A 24975-nucleotide genomic window follows, 5' to 3' on the forward strand; every position below is an offset into this window, starting at 1 on the left:
CAAAACAAAGAAAGAATATTAAAAGAAGCAAGAGAAAAAGGTCAAGTAACATATAAAGGCTGACCTATCAGAATCATACCAGACTTCTCACCAGAGACTATGAATGCCAAAAGATCCTAGGAAGATATCATACATACCCTAGGAGAACAGAGATGTCAAACCAAGCTGCTATATCCAGCAAAAATCTCAATGAAGATAGATGGAGAAACCAAGATATGACAAAAACAAATTTACTCAATATCTTTGCACAAGTCCAGCCCTAGAAAGGATAATTAATGGAAAACTTGAAAACAAGGAGGGAAAATGTACCCAAGAAAAAGCAAGAAAGTAAGCTAATTTCAACTAACCCAAAAGAAGACAGCTACACAAACATAATTCCACCTCTAATAACAAAAATAGCAGGAAACAATATCCATAATATCTCTAACATAAATGGACTCAATTCCCAAATAAAAAAACATAGACTAACAGATTGCCCACATAAGTAGACCCAGCATTTTGCTGCATAATGGAAACACACCTCAGTGACAAAGACAGAAAACTACCTCAGAGTAAAAGACTGGAAAACAATTTTCCAAGAAAATGGTTCCAAGAGACAAACTGGAGTAGCTATTCTAATATCAAATATATTTGAACTTCAACCAAAACTCATCAAAAAGAAAAAAGACACTTCATATTCACCAAATGAAAAATCCAGCAAAATGAACTCTCAATCCTTAATATCTATGTTTCAAATGTAAGGGCACATACTTTCATAAAATAAACATTACTAAGGTGTAAAGGACACGTTGTACCTCACAAAGCATTAGTGGAAGACTTCAATATCCCACTCTTATCAGTAGACAGGTCATGGAAATAGAAGCTAAACAAAGACACAGAGAAACTAACAAGAGTTATGAACCAAATGTTTTTAACAGATTCCTATAAAATAATTCATCCTAAAACAAAAGAATATCCTTCTTCTCAGAACCTCAGGGTACCTTCTCCAGAACTGACCATATAATCAGTCACAAAACAGGACTCCACAGGTCCAAGAAGATTGAAATAATCTCATGCATCTTAACAGATCACCATGGACGGAGACTGGTCTTCTATAACAACACAAACTATAGAAAGTCCACATATAAGTAGAAGCTGAACAATGCTCTACTCAATAGTAAATTGGTCAAGGAAGAAATAAAGAAAGAAATAAAATACTTTTTAAGAATTTATTGAAAATGAAGGCACAACATATCCAAACTTAAGGCACACAATTAAAGCAGTGCTAAGAGAAAAACTCTTACCACTGAGTAGTCCAAAAAGAAACTAGAACATACACTAGCAGCTTGACAGCTCTAAAAGCACTACAACAAAAAGAAACAAATACACCCAAGAGGAGTAGACAGCAAGACATATTCAAACCCTGGGCTAAAATTTACCAAGTAAAAACTAAAAGAACTATACAAACAATCAACCAAAGCAGGAGCTGGTTCTTTGAGAAAATCAACAAGATAAACACTTAGCCAGACTAACCAGAGGGCACAGAATATATATCCAAATTAACAAAATCAGATATGAAAAGGAACAAATAACAACAGAATTTGAAGAAATTAAAAAAAAACATCAATCCTATTACAAAAGCCTCTATTCAAAAACTGAAAAATCTGGAAGAAATGAAAAATTTTCTAGACAGATACCAGGCACTACAGTTAAATCAGGATCTGATAAACCATCTCAACAGTCCTACAATTCCTAATGAAATTGAAGCAGTTATTAAAGTCTCCCATCCAAAGAAAGACCAGGACCAGACGGGTTTAGTATAGAATTCTATCAGATGTTTATAGAAGAAATAATACCAATACTGTCCAAACTATTCCCCAAAATAGAAGCAGAAGGAAAAGTACCCAATTCCTTCTATGAAGCCACAATTATACTTATACCTAAACCACACAGAGACCCGACAAAGAAAGAGAATTTCAGACCAATTTCTCTTATGAATATCATCACAAAAATACTCAATAAAGTTCTTGGGAATCCAAATCCAAGAGCACATCAAAATGATCATCCATCATGATCAAATAGGCCTCATCCCAGGGATGCAGGAATAGTTCAATATATGGGAATCTATCAAAGTAATCTATTGTGTAATCAAACTCAAAGAGAAAAAACACATGATCATCTCATTAGATGCTGAGAAAGCATTTGACAAAATGCAACACCCCTTCATGATAAAAGCCCTGGAAAGATCAGGAATTCAAGCCCCATACCTAACATAGTTAAAGCACTATACAGCAAACCAGTAGCCAACAACAAACTAAATGGAGAGAAACTCATCTCAGTAGATGGAAAGATCTCCTATGCTCATGGATTGGCAGGATTAATATAGTAAAATGGCTATCTTGCCAAAAGCAATTTACAGAAAAATGTAATCCCCATCAAAATTTGAACTCAACACTTCTTAGAGTTAGAAAGGGCAATTTACAAATTCATTTGGAATAAAAAAAAAACAGAATAGCAAAAAACTATCCTCAACAGTAAAAGGATTTGTGGGGGAAATAACCATCCCTTACCTCCAGCTGTATTGCAGAACAATAGTGATTTTAAAAAAGTAAGGTATTCCTATGGAGACAGGCAGTAGATGTCTTCAATGGAATAGAACTGAAGAGTCAGAAATCAACTCCCACACCTATGGTCACTTGATCTTTCACAAAGGAGCTGAAACCACCCAGTGGAAAAATGATAGCATTTTCAATAAATGGTGCTGGATCAATTGGCAGTCAGTAACATGATCCGTTCTTATCTCCTGTACCAAGCTCAATTCCAAGTGGATCAAGGACCTCCACATAAAACCAGATGCACTCAAACTAATAGAAGAAAAAGTGTTGAAGAGGCTCCAACACATGGGCACCAGGGAAAATTTCCTGAACAGAACACCAATGGCTTATGCTCTAAGACAAAGAATCAACAAATGGGACTTCATTAATCTGCAAAGCTTCTGTAAGGCAAAAGACACTGTCATTAGGACAAAATAGCAACCAACATGTTAGGAAAAGGTCTTTATTAATTCTCCATCTGAAACAGTATATATACTATATAAATAAAGAACTCAAGAAACTAGACTCCAAAGAATCAAGTAACCCTATTAAAAATGGGGTACAGAGCTAAACAAAGAATTCTCAACTGAGGAATATCGAATGGCTGAGAAGTTCCTAAAGAAATGTTCAACATTCTAAGTCATCAGGGAAATGCAAATCAAAACAACCCTGAAATTCAGTCTCGCACCAATGAGAATGACTAAGATAAAAAACTTAGTTGACAACAAATGCTGGCGAGGATGTGGAGAAAGAGGAACACTTCTCCATTGTTGGTAGCATTGCAAGTTAGTACAACCACTCTGGAAATCAGTCTGGAGGTTCTTCAATAAATTAGACATTGTACTACCTGAGGACTCAGCTATACCACTCCTTGGCATATACCCAAAATATACTACAACATATAACAAGGAAACATGCTTCACTATGTTCCTAGCAACCTTATTTTGAGAGCCAGAAGCTGCAAAGAGTACAGAAGTTCCTCAACAGAGGAATGGATATGGAAAATGTGGTACATCTACACAATGAAGTACTACTCAGCCATTAAAAACAATGATTTCATGAAGTTCATAGGCCAATGAATGGAACTAGAAAAATATCATCCTGAGTGAGGTTACCCAATTACAAAAAAAATACACATTGTATGCACTCACTGATGAGTGGATATTAGCCAAAAGGCTCAGATTACCCAAGGTACAATCCACTGACCACATGAAGCTCAAGAAGGATGATCAAAGTGCAGATGCTTCAGTCCTTCTAAAAAGAAGGAACAAAAATATTCATAGGAAGAAATATGGAGGCAAAGTTTGGAGCAGAGACTGAAGGAAAGGTCATCCAAAGCCTGCCCCACCTGGTGTTCCAGCCCATATACATACAGTCAGTCGCCAAACTCAGACACTATTGCTGATGCCAAGAAGTGCATGCTGACAGGAGCCTGATATAGCTGTCTCCTAAGAGCCTCTGCCAGAGCATGAGAGACACAGAGGCGGATGCTCACAGCCAACCATTGAACTGAGAACGGGGTCCCCAATTGGAAATGTTAGAGAAAGGACTGAAGGAGCTTAAGTGATTTACAACCCCATAAGAACAATACCAACTAACCAGAGCTCCCAGGGACAAAACCACCACCAAAAGAGTACAGATGGATAAACCCATGGCTCCAGCTGCATATGTAGCAGAGGATGGTCTTGTAGGGCACCAATGGGAAAAGAAGTCCTTGGTTCTGCCTAGACTTGACCCCCCCCCAACCCTCAGTGAAGGGTAATGTCAAGGCGGATGGATAGGTGGGAGAAAACCCTCATGGATGAAGTGGGGGGTTTATGGGATGGGGATTTATGGTTGTGAATCTGGGAAACGGGGTTATATTTGAAATGTAAATAAATTTTAAAAATTCAGTAAAAAAAATACAAGAAAAAAAAAAGAACTATAAGAAACTAAGTAAAGCTGGGAGCAGGGAGAATGGTCCTCCATGGAAAGAATACAACCAAATTGTTTATCTAGTACCAATTGTTTAGCCCTGAAAACATACAAAAAAGTAATATTATATGCTCTTATCTTGTTATACTTAGAATATATGTACAAATAAACACATATATGCATGCAACAACACTATGTGTAAACAGAGAGCATGTACTTGAAGAAGAGCAAAGATGGCTGTATAGGGAAGGACAATATGATATAATTAAATTATAAACTCAAAAACTAAAAAAGAACATTGGATATGAATAGTACCTAATGGCAGAGCAGGTGTTCAGTTATATCTCCAGAAATAACTCTGTGGGGGTTAGGTGGGGTGGGGGACAGGATATGAAGTCTGGAAGGTGCAGAAATGTCATCCTGGCTGTTCCTGGGGTGAGAGTTAAGAATGTGGATGAGCAAACAAAGGAGAAAAGTGAAGGGAAGTGTTGCCTGCTCATGACTCCAGCCCCATATGTAGCAGAGGATGGCATTATCTGGCATCAATAAGAGAAGCCCTTGGTTCTGTGAAGGCTAGTTTTTCCAGTGTAGGGGAATGTCAGTGTGTTGAGGTAGGAGTGGGTAGGTACATGGGAGGGAAAGCATCCTCATAGAAGCAAGGGTAGGAGGTGATGGGAAAGGGAGAAGCCAGAAAAGGGGATAACATTTGAAATATAAATCCATAAAATATTCAATTAAAAAAAAACATGCTTCTATCTTTATCCTGGACCACGCTCCTCCTTCTCCGCTTAGCTCCACCACTGGCCAGCTATCACCTTCCTTGGTAGGTGAGATTGTGCTCCCAGCCTCTCTCTTAATTTTGGATCGATCACAACCAACCTCAAACCCCTAGGAAAGCAGGGAGCTGCTGTCCACACTCCACCTGCTTCCTCTTCCTCCAGGTTAGCACTACCCTGTCTTCTCTCTCCCCACTTTTCCTCCATGGATGCAAAACACTAGAAAGCTTTATTTTTGAACTTTCTAGATAACACAATTGCTGGGCACAGAATCTATTCCACATACCTTGTCATCTAGCCTATATCAGACATCTGCAGGTGGCAAAGGCTGCAGGTTCTAGCTACTCCAAGATCTTTCATAGTTGGAGCATGCATCTCATTTCAAAAGCCTGTCTGAAAAAGCCCTTTCTCCTCCTTGACCTCTCTTCTTCCTCAGAAGTCCTACCTTTACCCTTCAACCAGCAATTGGCTTCCTCCTCCTTCATTGACCAAATCAAGAACCAATTAGGGAACCAGCTTTTAGTATCAGCTCTTCCACCTACAGGGGAGTGATACAGAAAAATAGTTGACAATTTTTTTTTCTGGGTTGTTCTAAGAACAGATCCTCATCGTCTTGGATTGAACAATGGTGTAGCATGCTAAGAATCAGGGTTTTCTCAGAGGCAAAGCAGAAATTGAGGAGAAACATCTGAGACATTCAGTCTGAATCAACTAGGATAAACAAGTGGCACTTAGTCATTCCTTATCTCCTTGACACTCACACGTGGGGAAACCATTTGGTAAGCACTGTACAGAGCAAGGACTAAGCCGTGATGTAAATTGATGCTTCCAACCTCCCATGGCCATTTTTCATTTGGAATATGTCCAAAACTCTTCACCTGCACTTTCCTAAATGGTCTGCATAATTGCTTCAGCTCGCTCCTTTCCTTTGGTCAGGAGAGCTGACTCAGGTTAAAGCATTTTTTTCCCTCTCAGATAACACTCGCTTGGCTCAGGTGCTCCAGATGAAGCAATGGGGTCAAGACTTGTCGTCAGACCTGACAATTTAGATTGTCTAATTTCCTAAATGTCTTCAAGTTTGAAAGAAGGAAGAAAAAAATGGCAGAGACCTTATTCTACTTGGACACTTTAAAGTGTAAATAATTAACCACATGTCAAAGTTAGTTGCAGCTGGGTCTCTCTTTCTGAATCTTCTTTTTTTTCCTCTGCAGTATTCTAATGCATAGCTGAATCTTTTGAATAGGTAGGGATATATTCTATAGATGTCCTTTTTACTTCTTCATAGATGAGTTTTTCTACAGATCAGTCATTCCAATCGTATAAATAAAAAAAAAATGATGACTGAACTTAAATGTTCTTGCATGGAAGCTAGCATTGGTGGGTATAAAGTATTTATACTAAAATTTAAAAAGTGATGAAGCTACTGGAGGCTATCTAAAGTTATTTGATGAGAGAAAAAGTCTCTGGGAATAGGCTTATGAAAGGTGTATGTAGTCTTATACACAAGTTTGTCGTGAGATTCAACATGTTAATGAGCATTCCCATTGTGCTCATCTTTCAAAATATCCATAAGTTTCAGAAAAGTGAAAAGCATGGTTTCCACAGAAAGCATACGACTGCTGACTCAAAGCTTACAACTTCCTCTGGCTACAGAAAAGATGGGGAGGACAATGCTGGTGATTCAGAAGGTAAAACACAGACACCTTTTATAGCATCACATACAAAACAGTAGCAAACAGTCAGAAACACCAATTGTCTAAGGCAGAAAAGTGTGATTTTTCTGCATGTTGTTGAGAATATCAAAGACTGGAGCTTCGTAGACTATAGGTCCTAAAAATATGAGAGGCAATCCAATCTTTAAAATGGGAAATGAAATATGATTTGATGACAGCAAATCTATGTCTTGCCTTTCAACCTCAACATATTAAAATTTTTGGTCATTTATAAAATAAAAAAAGGAAATTGTAATTATAGAAACTGCTTGTATGAAACACATGATGCTTATAGAGAATAAAGTGAAAAGATCATTAAGAATCAAATTTAGGAATTCAGTAGTTCTACTTTTGATGTCTCTGTCGGGCACATTTATAGGGTTGTAAAACAGACATCTGCTTAGTAATTTAACCTAAAATGCAAAAGTATCAATTTGGGTTTGCTATTTCTCCATGAGTCTGCAAACAAAGATTGAAGATCCCTTTTGCCAGTCTTGATCATTGAGATGCATGTGAATTATAAGGGGGTTATTTATTTAAGTTGTGTATGGGTATGTGCTTATGACCTTGGTAATGTGGAGTAGAGTGGTAGAGTTTTAGACGTAGCAAAAACATAAATGAAGTTCAATTCTTTGAAATTCAGAGAGGCTGTCATACTCTGGTCATTCTGACTCAAAATCTGAGAATATAAGTACACGATGCCACATACTCCTTTTTCAGTTTTCTTTGCCACTTTATTTTATATCATTATTGAGATTATGAAAAGATGACAACTTGTCATCTTGATCTGAGATTGATTTTAGGTCAAGACATTGATAGAAAATAATGCATTAATAGGTAAACATGATATTTATAAATATTACAACCATAGTATTCTTTTTAAATGCTCCTTCAACACTCCATATCTAGTAAAAAATTAAAAAAAAACTGAAAGCTTTCTCTCTACAAGGAGTCAGCATATGTGCCACCTGAACAGGTCAGCAGTGAGTGACGGGGAGATTTGTGTAGCTGTGGATCAGGACACAGGAACTCTGTAACTCAAAATAAGCCTCATCAGAAGAGAAAACTGCCTGAGTGACTTGGATAGCTCATATGGGAGGTGGATGTAGGCCTGTGTTACTTGGTGACAGGCAATGCTGACACCAGTGATACAAGATGTCATTTAAGGTAATGGAAATCTCTAAAAACATGGCTACAATGTTTGCTATGGCTTATAACCCTCTTGTCAAGCTTCAAGCAAGCCTTTTATGATATTGTTATTGTCACAAGGGAATTGAATCTGGAGCTCACTGTTGCCTCCCACAAAGGTGACTACTTTTATACTGATTGCAGGGTGCCTGGGAACTCAATAACTGTAGAACTCAGGCTCATGACTTACATATGTTGACAATTACAAGGTTAAGAAACTCGTGCTAGTCATATGTGGATTCTGTCAGTAAATCACTTCATTATTAGAACACCCAGACCATCACATGTTAAGTCACACAGATTTCCTAGTTTCTACATTTCCAGAAAAATTGAGAGGCTGAGAATTAAAGGATTAGCCTAATCCAGCCCATGAACTTAACCATTAAAGGTAGTATTCTCACCACTACATGACCAGATCATAAATTAACCTGAAATAAGAAATCCCCATAGCTGTGAAAACAGCCAGGGTTTCGGCTGTCACTATATGCTCGGTCATTTCTAAAATATATAGAGCAAAGAATTCCTGGAAGCCTATAAGCCTATAATTTGGATGAATATCTGCTAGGTTATTCATGCTAATAGAAAATTGTTCACAGCCTATAGTTTATTCACTTGGGAGAACCATGATTAGAGCAATTTTTGTTCTCTCAGTGACTTATCCAATGAGATAGAACTTTCAATTAAATATATTACAATCTGTAATCTCACTAATTGGATATCTATAAAGTTTCAGTAACATATTTTCTATTCATTTGTATACCACCACCATTTTCCATATTTATAGATTCTTGATTCCCTCTATGGTCTTGGTTAGAAAATGTTTTACACTCTCTGGCCTAACAATACTCTATGTGATCCTGAAAATACCAGGGACAATGAGAATCCTCAGGAGAGTCCTTTCCAAGCTAGTTTAATGTTGAATCTTTTCCACTTACTACAAGCATACAAGAATGTTTTCAGGAAAACTGTGGTATAAAATCAATTGTTTTCTTAATATTTTTGAGTTTGTTCTTCTGTGTTCTTTAATTCCTATAAAACTTTGGAGATTATTAAAAAATAACAAAGACAAAGATTACAACTAAATAAATTATTTTTATTGCATATGGTATACCACCCAACTATCTAAAGAATGGTCAATTAGTCAAGAGATAAGATACATACCTAATGTTCAATTACACTGCTATAATAATTTGGCTGAAACTGATAATTATAAAGAATAGGAATTACATTTTTATAGTTCTTGAAAGTGAAAGTATAAAAATAAAAATACCAGCAGATTTGCTGAATGGTAAAGCCTTTTCACTATGGAAAGCAGTAACACTTATAAAGTGTTATGAAGTTGCTGAACTCTCAAAAAAGCAAAGGGCAAGAACTACAAATGCCATCTATCACCATGTAAAAGTGTCTCTTGTATAGCATGTGGAATTCTTGCAACAGCCCACTGTGCTTAGGGAATTTTTATCAGGTAAATTTTGGAGGATGCAGACATTGGCGTTCATCAAACTTTCAACATTTAGCATTGGAGAAAACATAAAATACTAGTCACTCTACCACACACACTTTAAGCTGGTACATAATTTGGAATGTCACTTTTGCAATTTGTAGAAAAGACCCAAACCACCAATCACATCAATCACAAATCATCTTTTCAGAAAGGAATACCTACCGCTTCTTTCCCATTCCCCACGGAATTTCAAACAGTACTGCATTCTGACAAACACTGGTTTACAAATTCAACGCCCAAGAGTTGGTGATTGTAGAATCAGCATTTGATAGAAATTAACTCTTTTGGATATTTATTTTGACACATATAAACCCAACAAAACATCATGGCTCTAAAACCCAAAAGTAACATGATCTCTGTTTTGATTGTCAGTCAACACAAGATTCACAAGTTAAATCAACTGATAGAACTGTGATTCAGGAAAATTCAAAACTGACTTAACAAAGTATAATAAAATGAGTTTGAGAAAGTTAAATTCCTATGTCAAAGTTACTTTAGTGTAATAACTTCACAATGGCACTGGTACTGATCTTCTACTTGAGTTTGGATCAGGGTTTTATACACTTCCCCTTACTCAGTATCAGCAAATATTTAATGTGAAGTTGCATGCTTTTGAGAACACAGTTTCCTTAACCATTTCCAAGATAAATGTCTTTTCTGGTGCTGGTCCCATATCCACAGTCTGAGAAAGGCAGCTGCTTTGCCAGTCATCCTCCGCATTGGTATTCTGGGATATAGCTACAAGGAATCTCGTAGGAACTGCAAACACCTTCTGCCTTTAACTACTACAATCCTTACTGAACTTTATTGCTTCATACTGATTCTTTTAATGATTTACTAACATTGTGCTTTTTCTTTATACTCTTGAGTGATGACCATTTCCTTCTCCCATATTGCCTACAAGGGAGTCAATACAAGTATTCTTCTCCATGAAGACACAACGTTCATCCCTGATAGCAAGCTTGGCTATCTTTCTCCTCCTGTGCACCTTAGCATTGCAGATGGAAAACACTAGACATTTTTCATATTTTAAAACTAGCCAGATAGCACAATTGCTGGGCTCTTATCAGGTAACCTATTTGAGGCAACTGCTGGTGACAGAGGCAGCCTTTTCCAGCCCCCTAAGATCTTACCTGGCTATTTCTTCTTCTCTTCCTGGGACGCGGAAAACTCCCACCTTTTCCACTTATCCCAACAATTGGTCTTCCACCTTCTTTATTGACACAATCAAGAATCAATTAGGGAATCAACACATCCCTCCATAGTCTACAAAAAAAAAGGAAACTCAAAGGGCTTCACCTGAAAAGGACTTGACAGTCTGTATACTGGACTTTATCTGCAGGGATCTGCAGAGATATGACCTGGCCTGAGCAACCGAAGATTTGCAGGTCTATGAGGGGGAGACAGAGCAAGGCATGTTGCCTTCTACATTGGCTGTGGCTACACAGGAATCAATGTGAGGTGGCAGGATGCAGTGGGCAGCTAGGACCAAGGCTGGGGCAACCTAGTTTGATTGAGCAGCTTCTAGCACTGAGAGCTTTGAAAGAGAATCCTCTTCCCTGGATTGTTAAAGCTTGATAAAACAGGCACTCTTATAGGATCTTTGGTGAATTATGTGCACTTTATTGCGTGTGGATAGGATCTTATAAACATTGGGAGGTGGATTGGGATCTAGAGGCAGATCTATTGGCTTGGTGTGAGATGTTAGGGATACCTCATCTGCATGTGGAAGGACTTCATGTACTATCTCTATATGACAGATTGTCACAGTTCTCTCCATGGGGTAGAGTGAGGAGTAGATTTAAATCCTACCATTTTCAATTATGAGAATTGCTGGAGTTTCTGAATCCTATTGACCTCCCCAGGTTTTCAGTCTTGTGGGTTGGTCCACTGCCCCACTGAGATAAGCTCCTAAACTCTGGCACCAGTAAAAATCTTAATTGGGTCTTAATGAACAAGCATTCTTTGGAAACTCATCTAAGAGGTGAGAAGAATTTGAATTCACAGCTCTGCCTATAGCCTTCTGTACAATATAGAGGAATGGTCCTATTGCATTATCTGCTCTGCCTGGGACATTCTCTATCCTGAAGTACAGTCTTCACATTCAATATATTTTCTAGTCATCTTAAAATCTTAGCTCACAGGTTATAGCCTATCCTCCATGTTGACTATTCTTGCTTCCTCAAATAGATGCTTTGTGGCATTCCTTACTTCTATATCTAATTCTTCATAGCATGCGTAATATATTATAATAGCATAATTGAAATAAAGAACCTTATCTCTTACCTCAATTATTCTCAATGGCTCCAATGACTTAAAAAATGGATTGCATATATCCATACTTTAAAACAATTTCAAAATTCTCTCTCTTTTCCTCTCTCTTCTCTCTCTCTCTTCTCTCTCTCTCTCTCTCTCTCTATATATATATATATATATATACAGTTATAGTTATATAGTTATATATAGTTATATAGACAGATAGATACAGATACAGATAGATATAGACAGATAAACAGATATTTAATAGATGAATACATAGTATGTGTGTTTGTGAATATATAAAATTATATATAGTATACTATATATATATATTATAGTATACATTATGCAATTACATTATTGGTTATCTTATTAAATAAAAACATAAGATATATATTTTTTCCAGAACAAAACACCAATGACTCAGACTCTAAGATAAATAATGGATAAATTTGACCTCAGGTAGGTGAAAATCTTCTGTAAGGCAAAGGACACAATCAATAGGACAAAATGGCAACCTACTCACTGGGAAAAGATCTTCACTACCCTACATCTGATAAAGAGCTTATATTCAAACTATAAATAGAACTCAAGAAGTTAACCCCCCAAAATCCAAATAATCCTATTAAAAATGAGGTACAGAGCTAAAAAGAGAATTCTCAGTAAGGATTCTGGAATGGCTGAGAAGCATGTAAAGAAATGTTCAGCATCCTTACTCATCAGGGAAATGTGAATCAAAGCGACCATTACATCAACCGGAATAGCTAAAATAAAAAACTCAAGTAAGAGCACATGTCACTTGGTGAAGATGTAGAGAAAGAAGAGCACTCCTCCATTGCTGGTGGTTTTGCACATTGGTACAGCCACGCTGGAAATCAATCTTGCAGTTCCTCAGCAAATTTAAAATAGTTCTATCTGAAGCCACAGATACACTACTCCTGAGCATATACCCAAAAGATGCTCTACCATACCACAAGTGCACATACTCTGCTATGTTTATGGCAGCCTTATTCATAACAGCTAGAAGCTAGAAACAATTCAGATGTCCTTCAACTGAAGAATGGATTCAGAACATGTGGTTCATTTACACAATGGGAGAGTATTCAGCTATTAAAAATGAGGACATCATTAATTTTTCAGGCAAATAGATGAAACTAGAAAACATCATCTTGAGTGAGGTAACTCAGATCCTAAAGGACATGCTTGACATTCCCTCACTTATAAATGGAAATTAGCCAAATAGTACCGAATACTGAGGATATAACCCACAGACTGTAAGAAGTTTAACAAGAAGGAAGGCCAGAGTGATGATGCTTCAATCCCATTTAGAATGGACAACAGGGAGGAAAGGACCTGGTTGCAAGATGAGAAAGGGAGAAGAAGAAGGGGGCATAATAGTATATATATATATATTATATTGGCCTGACTAATCTGAATAAAACAGAATGCTATGAAAACTGTGAATGCATCTTTTGGGTTAAATAATAATAGAAGGTACGTTTGTGCCAACTCATTATTTTATTTCTTTCTATTCATCTTTGATTAAGAGATGGAGAGCAGGGACAGTATCTACATTTCTGAAGCCCTTTTCCGATCATAGAAGTCCTGAGTAATATTTGTAAATGATTGCATAAAAATGTCCAATTGTTTATCCTTGTAATTTACTCTTAAATTAACTTTGGCAGCTAAATGTTATTTTATTCCAATTGTCTTGGTTAATGTAATAAATGTCATTTACAAAATTTGTGTTTTTAACATTAATACCCAAAAAGTAAAATGTACTTTATAAACCATTTAAAGAACACTTACTTATGAGCCACTATATGTATGTACACTGTTAGGTAACCATGAGACAGGAACAGTTCTCCATGCAGGTATGCTGAGTGGCTTCCACCTTTTGTCTATTGCAGATAATATTGATATACAGAGGATTCCAACCACTCTTCCACTTTTGCTTTCATTTCTTTGCATTTGGTAAATTAACCACCTTTAATTCTGTAGGTTAAAATATACTTACATTGCCTTTCAAAATCCTTGTAGAATTAATTTTTGAATGATTATAGCAATGCTTTCCATTGTAGTTGCACCATTTTATCTACCTACCACTTGCATTTCAGTCTCTGGGTGAGCTTTAATATTTGGTGGGTGTAAATATATCATATCCCTTTTATATATGTGTATTCCTAGCTTTTTCTACAGAATTTGTTGAAACTATTTTTTTTTACTTTTCGAATGAGTGCTTCTGAAACCTTGTCAAAAAAATCTGGTAATATACATGAAGACTATTTATGGATCCTCTATTTAATAACCACCATAACATGTGCTTTTAATATTGTTTAAACATACTTTCTCTAAAATTTTTGTTTAAATTTAATCGCCATAGTAGTGATATCAAAATTGATTAGGCTCTTCTGGAACCTTTTTCTGATGACTTAGTGCCTATGTAAGGTTGAGGGGAACCCTGTTTTTTCTACTCTGTCCTCCACTATGGAAGAGACACCATTTACCTCGCATTCATTGAAGATGCATCAGACACTTGCTGTCTATGAGAAAGAAAGCCCAGAGTAGTCACAAATCTATTGATGACTAAATTGTGACTCCTCAGCCTCCAGAACTATGAGTAATCAATTTGCAGTATTTACAATTACTCGATCTCTGATATATTGTTTTAGCAATACAAACATCCAGATAGAGAACGCACATCCTCCTTAAATATACAATCAAGTGAAGGTATCTATTTCACTTTTCTTCAGGACAAGAGGGATAAGGGAGACTATCTACAGGTCAAGTTCTTTAAGGTTTGAAATGAAAGAAACAAATTAGCAATAAAAAATATCAACGCCCTGTGGGATTAGTGAGTCTAATTAGTATAGTGACTTGAGCAACAAAATTTTATTTCTACATTTTCCTTTAGTTCATATTCTTCCTCTCCTTTTCACTTAGTCACAATGGTATCAGAGATGAGATGGGTCTCAGGCTAATGATAGAGTCCAATTTGATCCTGAAACTATCCTGCTTTTCATTGTGCTTGCAATCCCCAAGACCCTCCCTTTCATTTTAAACTAAAACACACAGAGGCTAAGATGAGCAAACAGATGCACAGTGTACACAGGGGCCATTCACTGAAGGACAAATGAAAGTTTGGAATGTTATATTTTGGATTTGAAACAGTAGTTCAAGAATATGGGTAAAGTCTGATATGTAAATAGATTTCTTCAAAATTTGCCTAGATGTTACAGTTCCTGTTGGATTACCCATCTTTTTCAATCTATTATCCTTAGGTTTAATCTTCTCACTGTGTCCTGGATTTCCTGGATGTTTTATCCTAGGAGCTTTTTGTGTTTTACATTTTCTTTGACTATTGTGTCAATGTTTTCTATTGTTTCTTCTGCCCCTGTGATTCTCTCTTCTCTCTTTTGCATCTTGTTAGTGATGCTTGCATCTATGACTCCTGATCACTTCCCTGCGTTTTCTCTCATCAGGCTTATCTCCCTTTGTGCTTTCTTTGTTGTTTCTAATTCCATTTTTAAGTCCTGGATGGTTTTGTTCAATTCCTTTACCTGTTTGGTTGTGTTTTCTTGTAATTTTAGCCAGACTGGGGGAGAGAGAGCTGCTCCTGGATTTCTGTGACCTGAAGCCTCTAGGCGAGTTGCTTGGAGCAGAACAATACCTCTGCTCTCAGGTGTGTAGATGCTCCCAGTGGCTGGCTTTCAGGTCTTGGTCCAGGTGGAAATCCATAGGGTGCTGCTCCTGATTGCTCCTAGGTTTCTATGCCCAGAGGGAACAGACAGCACTAGGCAATTTCCTCTTAGAAAGGAAAGGTATGCAGAAAGTAGTCGTCTCCTCTGAGTTTTCAAGATTGTCTGCACTTCTGAGGGTCCAGCTCTCTCCTCCATGGGATTTGGGTGCAGGGAGCTGTGGGATAGGTTCAGTTCAGCTTCAGGTGCAGGCAGAAACCAGCTGGTTCCTGCTGCTGACTGCTCCTATATACTTGTATCTAGAGGCTACCATGTATATTCCTCTTGAATCAGGAATATGAGCAGAAGTGGCAGAAGTGGGAATCTCCCCTGAGGTCTCAGGATTGTCTCCTTTTCTTGGATTCCAGCTCTCTCTAGCTGTGGGTTTTTTATGTGGGACTCAAACAGTAGGAGTGGGGAAATTTCTGACTCCTTTTCCTGCTCTTGGGTTCCTTTCCCTTCTGTTGACTGAGTTGCAATGTCCAGCCATAATATGAGTTTTGTGCCTTATCTTATTGCATGTTTTTATGCCATTTTCAGTTGATATCATTGGGAATGCTGCTCATTTCTGAAGGGAAATGGAGATTCAGTGTAGATGAAGCAATAGAGGTGGTACTTGAAGGAGTAGAACGAAGGAATGCTTTAATTGGGATGTACTGTAAGAGAGAATAAAAAATGCAAAAGTATGGAAGGATATACAATTACAGAAAAGAGCCATGTTTTGCAATGAAAATACCGCTATTTCTTCAATCCTGAAGAGGGAACATAGAAAACCTGAATGAAAATATAGCACCACTGAAAGTACTAATCACACATGATGAGTATTTCTATCCTAGATTGTTTTGGAAGTCTTTAAATCAATGTATGACAAGTAGCCAAATAATGTTAATAGCCAAAGTACATAGGCCAGTAGGTTTCAGGAATGAGAATCGTGTTGAGATTCTTTCCCCGTCCTTTTCCTTCATTGTGCAACAGGAAATGCCCCTACACATATTCCTCTCCTCTCAGACAGGTACACCCCTGAGGTGCTCTGTAGTGGAGCAATGAGCACAGACTGAATGGTTGCCTGGGGCATAATTTATGTGTTTGACAAGAGTCTCCTGAGCCCTTTACACTTTGTTTGACTGGTCTTCCCTCCATACAACACTGCGGATGAATGTCACCTTCTTCGATCTAGGCTAATCCTTGAAAACAAGACTTCACAACTAAATTTCAAAATTCCTCCATTACTTATCTCTTTCATTGGATGAGCTATATATGATGATTAGAGAACTGCATCACTCCTTATAAGATATCATTTCCTTAAGGTTTTGAGTGTTAATGTGTTTCATTTTTATTTAGCAGTCCTCTGAATTATTGACTATTTTTTAATTACCTGTTGTAGGATTAGCTACTAAGGCTTAGGACAGCTTTGTAGATATCTATCACTTATCAAGAGGAAGAGGAAAGAGACACGCAATATTATATTGAGAAATGGAGCTAGCCACCAAAATGACATTTCACATGGCTGCCTCAGGGTTATTGAACCGTAGGACAGAGAACCTTTTGTTTTCATTAAAAAGCTCATTTGTTTAATGATTTTTTTTTAAATCTTGAGAATGCATTAACTTAGATTTGTAAATTTTTCAATTAATGGAAAGAATAATTTAGTATTTGACAAAACATGGATCTAAATATTATTGCCTGTAAGAAATAAAAAAGAAATTTAAAAAAGAAATTAATACCATATAATCCCCAGGCAGCTCATGCACAAAATAAGAAAAAATATAGCCAACCTCATTGCTTTCTTCTGGGAATTAGATATTTTTAAAATGCTAATCATTATTACATTCTCTTCTTTGCCCTAACCTTTTATTGGCTTTATGTTTCTCTTTTAAATCACTAATTATAAATTGTCTAAAATTTATGAAGATATAGTTGCATCAATAAATTTAATCATCACAATATATAAGTTAATAGTTTTAAATTCGATTTGCATTTTCCCATCAAAAACCTTACAATGAAGATCAGGATGAATGGTAAGTTTGAATTACACCTTAAATGCATCACTAAAATCTGGTAATAACAAAAGCCACAAAAGAAATGACTATGCTTGCATTTTCCATCACGACAACTGATATCAACTAATGATTCGCAATGATATTTGCAACTGATTTTGCATTGGAAGGGAGCCTGGGATGAAGACATTATGTTAGCATTTTTGTTGTTGTTCTTTATTATTATTATTATTATTATCATTATTATTTAATGTATTTTTACAGTCCAGAATTTATCCCTTCCCAGTTTACTCTCTGACTCTTCCACATCTCATTCTTCCTCCCCATCCCTGTTCATACACCCACACCCTCTCTCCACCAGACCTTCACACTCTCTGGGGCCTCAAGTCTTCTCTGACTGAACCCAGACCCGCAGTCCTCTGCTCTATATGTTTTGGGGATGTCATATCAGCTGGTGGGTGCTTCCTGATTGGTGGCTCAGTGTCTGAGAGATCTCAGGGGTCCAGCCTAGTTGAGACTGCTGGTCTTCCTACAGGATCACCCTCCTCTTCAGCTTGTTCCAGCTTTTCCCTAATTCAACCACAGGGGTTACCACTTCTGTCCATTGGTTAAGTGTCGATAACAGAATTTGACTCTTTCGGTTACTTGTTGATCCTTTTGCAAGGCAGTCATGATAGGCCCCTATTTATAAGCACACCATAGGCTCAGTAATAGTGTCAGGATTTGGGGAGTCCCTTAAGTGGAACGCCGCTTTGGACCTGTTGCTGGACTTCCCTTTCCTCAGGCTCTTCTCCATTTTTGTACCTGCAGTTCTTTCAAACAGGAATAATTCTGGGTGAGAATTTTTGACTCTGGGATGGCAACTTCATCCCTCCACTTGATGCCCTGTCTTTCTACTGGAGGTGACCTCTGTAGTTTCCCTCTCCCCACTGTAGCAGCTTTCATTTAGTTCCCTCCCTTTGAGTCCTGAGACTCTCTCATCTCCTAGGTCTGTGGTACATTCTAGAGGGTCCTACCCCCCACTTCTACCTACTGAGGTTTCCTGTTTCCATTCTTTCTGCTAGCTCTCAGGGATTTAGTCCTGTTCTCCTAACCAATATCTGATCATGTTCCTGTCTTCCCCTCCCTGTCCTACTTCCTACTCAGGGACCTCCTCCCTGTCCCCTCCTGTGATTCCTTTTTTCTCCCTCCCTCCTCAGTTTGAGGCATCATCACTTGGGCCCCTTGGCTTGTTAACCTTCTTGAGTTCTGTACATTTTATCCTCTGTGTTCTGTACAGTTTTTTACTAATCTCCACTTATTTGTGAATACATACCATGCATGTGCTTTTGGGTCTGAGTTACCTCACTTGGGATGATATTTTCTAGTTCTATCCATTTTCCTGCAAAATTCATGATGTCCTCGTTGTTAATAGCTGAGTAGTATTGTGAAAATGAACCACATTTTCTGTATACATTCTTTCGTTGTGGTTGTTGTTGGGGCAGCCATGTTGTTTCTAACTTCTGTCTATCACAAATAAGGCTGCTATGAACAATGAAACAGGTGCTCCTGTGGCATGATGGGGCATCTTTTAGGTACATGCCCAAGAGTGGTATACTGATCTATACCACTCAGGTAGATCTATTTCTCATTTTTTGGGGAACCTCCAGATTCATTTCCAGAGTGGTTTTACCTGTATGCAATCCCCTGGTAATGAAGGAGTGTTCCACTTCCTCCACATTCTTGCCAGCATCTGCTGTCCTCTGAGGTTTTGATGCTTTCCTCTAAAGCAACCACACAACGTGCAAGATATAGAAATCAGTCTTTAAAGAGTCACAGCTCACTTCAAAGGGAAGGATATACAAAAGAGAAAGGAATGATAGACTACCTAACTACAGAAAACTTTAAATATCATGGCAACTACTGTCTAATTGACAGCAATCGCTTGTCGATCATTGGGTAAAACTGCTCATTACCATATCTGATGCTAAATGAGTTTAATCTCCAGGCCTTAAATTACAAAAGTCAGGAATCATCTGCTGTGGCTTGTTCTCTGACCTTCACATATGCATGTCACATGCATAGATAAACACACACACACACACACACACACAGAGAGAGAGAGAGAGAGAGAGAGAGAGAGAGAGAGAGAGAAACACACACACACACACGACGTAGTTTAAAAATAAAACTAAAATGATGCTGTGCATGTCTTTCACTAATAAGTATTTTCATGAAATGAAAGAAGGAGAGGATGCTGGGGTGACATAATTAAATATGGATTAGAGAGAAATGATGAAAAATAGGCAGTTTAATAGAATCTAAAGGAATGTGAAAAACCTTATGGAAATCCACTAAGTAGCAACTTAATTTCAAAACAAAAATAAAACAAAGTTGTAAAAGAATCATCTTGCATGAGTAAATAATGTAGCTCCCAGAATACATGTGTTCTTTAATGAAAATTACACTACAGTATGGTCATATCTCCCTATGAGTTACTGCTTACAAGGCTCCAGAAATCTCCAAAACCACAGTCTTCTGCCTTTATTCTTGGTTACTCGTCATAACTTCTTGAACAGACCATATTTCTGGAGACACTACACACTTCCTTCAAGTCATAGAGAAATGAATTTCAAACTGACAGGGGACCATCTCTCTTACCTCAGTAGCTTACAAAGTGGGAAAAGGTGCAAGTACACTACTGGAGTAAAAAAAAAAATCACATTTGACAGTTTTGCCCAACAATTGACCCTGCATGTTACAATCCTAACTGCCAGACAAGATGGACTTCCCGGAGCAGTAATAGCATGACTATAATGGACTAAGAGCTCCAGACCACACCCATTACTGAGGAGCTATTGGCCGTGAGTAGTAACTGGGTGTATATGAAGGAAATTGGGAGGAATCACTCTTTTGAGACTACTTGATAGTTGTGACTTCCCCACAGTCAAGTGGATAGCTTCACGCCTATGGATATATATATATATATATATATATATATATATATATATATATATATATAATTGTAGCATCTTCTTATTTTTTAAAGATATGAAATTAAGGGAAGATTTCAGTGGATAGGATATGAAAAATGGTAGGGGAAAGTGGAAGTAGATGTGGAAGGCCTAGGTACAGCCTTGTAGGAAATGGAGTGAATTGGTTGTATGATCCATTGGAAGAGGCTGCTACTGGTGTTACTGAGAAGGGCTACAGCTGACTTGTGTAATTGTGAATGGGTACCTGTCATTATACCTACAGATGCTCCCTTTAGGGGTTACTAGCAGAGTAGTTTCTTTTGAATATCCCATGCTCCTTAGCTTGTGCTTAGATGTGACTCTTAATGGCAATGCTGTCTCTGGACCACCACCACCCCAGCCTGAGACAAGGAGTGAATGCATCCCAGGGCCCTCCATCAGAATTCTCCAATTTTCTGGTATCCTCAAGGCCCTGCTAGTTCTCTGCTTTAATGAGTCAGTCTATATTTGTCCAATAAAAATCTGAGCAAGAGTACAGGTGCATGTGTGAAATTGATATATATGTGTTTCTATAATTTTTTTTGTTTTATTTGGATGGATCAGAACTAGATACTATTGGTTACAACTAATAGCTCAGTCTTTAGCTGAGGAATAGATTTAACTTATTTGCTTATGACTTACAAACAAGAGCCAAATTTACCACTTATTGAGAAGTCATGTGATAAGGATATAATTCAAGTTATTTTGAAGCAGCAAAGCATTGAACTCAGAGACGAGGCAAGAGAAGATACACTCTTACATAGAGCTAAGAAGAGTAAAATTAACCGAAATATGTGAAGATTGTCAATGACAATAATAGGGTTAAATGGAATTAAAAACAGAATTTGAAGTTTAAAAATTTTCTGAAATGAAGCTGAAGCTAGGAGATACAATAAACATCAGGAATATTTGAATATGTAAGTGGAGTTGTTTAGAATTGTGTGGGTATTCTGCTGTAAAATTTATTTGCCTTCCAATTCCATACTCAGAGATCTTCCAAAATATTAATATTCAGAAGTAGAATTTTGAGTTTACCAGTCCATGAGGAAGGAGCCCACTTGAATGGGAGTAATGACGTTCTGTGGTAGGGAAAAGACTCTACCCATGGAAATAGTCTCAGAGAACACTAAAGCTGCTGGCACTTTGACTCTTCACTGCACTCATGACATGAGATGTCTTTCGTGTGTAAATAATGCAGTCTAAGGTATTGTAGTAGTAATCTGAAAGGATGATGACTATGGAGAGGAGGTTAGGAAAACAGAATTTTAGAGTTACTGTCAGAAAGTGGGAAAGGGCTGAATAATGTGTAGCCAAGATAACAAGTACTAGAAAAAATATATATGATCAACTGTACTAACTGTAGAAAGGGATTTAAGGAGTGAGAGCTGGCCAAAAAGGACAATTAGCATAGGATACAAAGGAAGTAACATCATGTACGGGGAACTTCACACTCCCAGAGAGGTTTCTTCTACAAACTCACATAGTTCCTGTTCTGCAAAATGCATAATAAATATGCAAATAAATGGATGCAGTTCTTCTAGATTCATTAGTGAGTCTTCTGAGTCATTTATTTTTGTAGCCATGAGAGTAGAGATAGCTGCAAGGAACTACGGTTTCCATGCTTCAATGTTGGTTTCTTTCATGCATAAGAGGTTGTTATAAGTGGAGTGGCACAGGATAGTGTGAAATGGGAACATAAAGGAAGAATTTCCTACAAACAAATTAACAAGTTCTATAATAATAAGTACTTATTGAGAATATAATAGTAATTACATAATTTAATGTAGCCATATAAATTAATATGAACTAAGTATATAAAAACAAAAGGCATTCAGGAGCACATACCTAATATGTCCTTTCTGTGATTCCATTGGTTCTTTGTTGACAATTGAAAGACCCCCCCCCAGAGCAGGGAGACTCAAGTCTCAGTATGACGCGACCCCCCAAGAACTCACAAGAGACTGATCTTGATGCAATCAACAAAAGGTTTATTGATAGGGACAACAGAAACCAGTGCAATGGGGTCGAGACTCGTATCCCATTCAGGGGTAGAGGAGTTCGGCCTCGAATGGTTGGAGGAAGGGGTATTTAAAGGAAAAACCATACCGAATCACAAGGAAGAACCTCCTGTTTCTCATGATTGTTCTTTAAGATTTTAATCTAACTTTATGGTTAACCAGTTCCTGGCACCATGGTCAGCTGCTATTATGATTAGCTTGTTTCTGGAACAAAGTAAGGAACCAGTTGGTGCAATTACTCTTTCTGTGATCAGCTAGTTTCTGGAACAGGCAGTTCCAGGGCCCGCTTTTGACTTAAACTTTTGTCTAGGGGGCAATTTTAATTTTTTTCCTTTCACAGTAATGGTTATAATACTTTAAAGTATTGTTTAAAGAATTTTAAGAAAATTTATGCAAACAATATAAGTAGCCTTTTTAAGGATAATTTTTCTTTTAACTAGGTTTCTGTATGTCTGTGTATCTAATAAAATCAGAAGAGGTTGTCAGACCCCTTGAATTAGTAGTAGTTAGTAGTAGTAGTTAGAATCGTGAGCTCCCTTTCTGGGCACTGGAAACCAAACTCAAGTTCTGCAAGAAATAAAAGTTATCTTAACTGCTGAGCATCTCTCTAGCCCTTATAGTCTTTATTATTGGGATGTTTATAATCACAATAAATACTGAAATTTTTAGATGTATTTTCAAGAGTGCCAATGTCTTTTCCAAGTCATTTTTCTATACTAAGCTTCATTTCCTCAAACATTATATTGATCTATTGCTTTTCATTATGAAAGCTCAGATACTCCAACACAGTTTAGCTATTTATGTGAAATCATTTTATATTTAATGACAAAGTTTATTCCTGTGAACTCATTAAATAACAAACTTTTAAATAGCTCATTATAAATTAAAAATAATATGAAGGACAAGGAGGGTCATATAATCCCTCTTTTTGTTTCTGAACCTAGAGGATGCAGTGACTATGTGAGCATCTGCAGAGAGTATCCTTACATCTTTGCTTGGAGTGTATCATTTAAACTATTTCACTTAGAGACAATATGCCAAGATTGTTTTCGGTGTCCTCCATGAATAACTTCAAATCCAACTTATGATTTCCATTATATTACATGTATGTGTCCATTAATTTCTCTACCAGTGTTCAAAGGAGAAAAGCAAGGAAGAACACCACCCCCATGTCAACATTAACAGCACCTATAAAATTTCTGTCCTTAGCTAATATTTCTACTACATCAAAAATGTTCCATCGATATTTTAACAAAAAACTATGTTCTGGTTGTTTGGATATATTACAGTAAATACTAAATTTTCCAATAAAAAAACAATAATGTTAAATGGCATGCCAAATGTTCACATTTAGTTTACTTTTTTTTTTTTTTTTGGTTTTAGCCCAGTATTTTTGTGAAATCTAAGTCACTCACAAACAAAATCTGATGTTAATGCTTAGAACTAATGTCAACTTTATGTGAGCAGGACAAGGAACATAACAACAGCAAGTATTTGGGCATCCAAAGGAAAGGTTTTAAGTGGGGCTCACAACTCACTTTGGGCGGTTTCCTACAAGTCTTTAGCATTAAAAGATTTATATAACCCTATGAACCATCTCAAGCTTTTCCAGTTTGTGACTGAATCTCTGGTGCTGGGTCTTCTTTTCTGCTTAGATGGTAGTTAGCAGGTATGTCCAACTACTGTCAGGTTAGCCATATTAATTCCACAATACATATGAATACCATCCTATACATATTCAGGAAACGATATGGCGTCATAGTTTCAAAATGTCACAAGTAGAATTGGACAGTCTCGGCTAGTTGCTAAGGCATAACTAATTTCATTGGTGAGGCACTTTGTTTCAAACGGCGCATAGCTCTTATCTGGAAGATTGAATACTGGGCTAGTAAAGAGACATACTTGAGGAAATTATAGATAAATGTTAATCTTCTCCTCATTTTGCACATAGAAAGGAATTTCAGGTATTGATTTTAGTGGCATTTCCTTTTTTCTAAGTAACTGGAAAAAGACAGGGTCCTTTCCTTTGAAACATTTAGGTTGTGTCAGTTGTATAACGCTGGAATTTGTATTTAATATGTACATATATGGTTACTGTCTTTACAAAAACCCAAAGAAAATGTCACTCATTCAAGTCTTTTAAGCCTAAGGGTTCCAGGTCAGAGGTGTCATTTAGCAAATTCTCTCCAGGTTAGAACTGCAGAGAGCACAGTCATGAAAAAACTTACTTCCTATCCACATTGATACTGAATGTTTTATGTGTCTTCCCTGATGTAGAATTAAATTGGAAGTCAGAAAAGTTTT

The sequence above is a fragment of the Rattus rattus genome, chromosome 7 (assembly GCF_011064425.1).
Source record: "Rattus rattus isolate New Zealand chromosome 7, Rrattus_CSIRO_v1, whole genome shotgun sequence".
Lineage (NCBI taxonomy): Eukaryota > Metazoa > Chordata > Mammalia > Rodentia > Muridae > Rattus > Rattus rattus.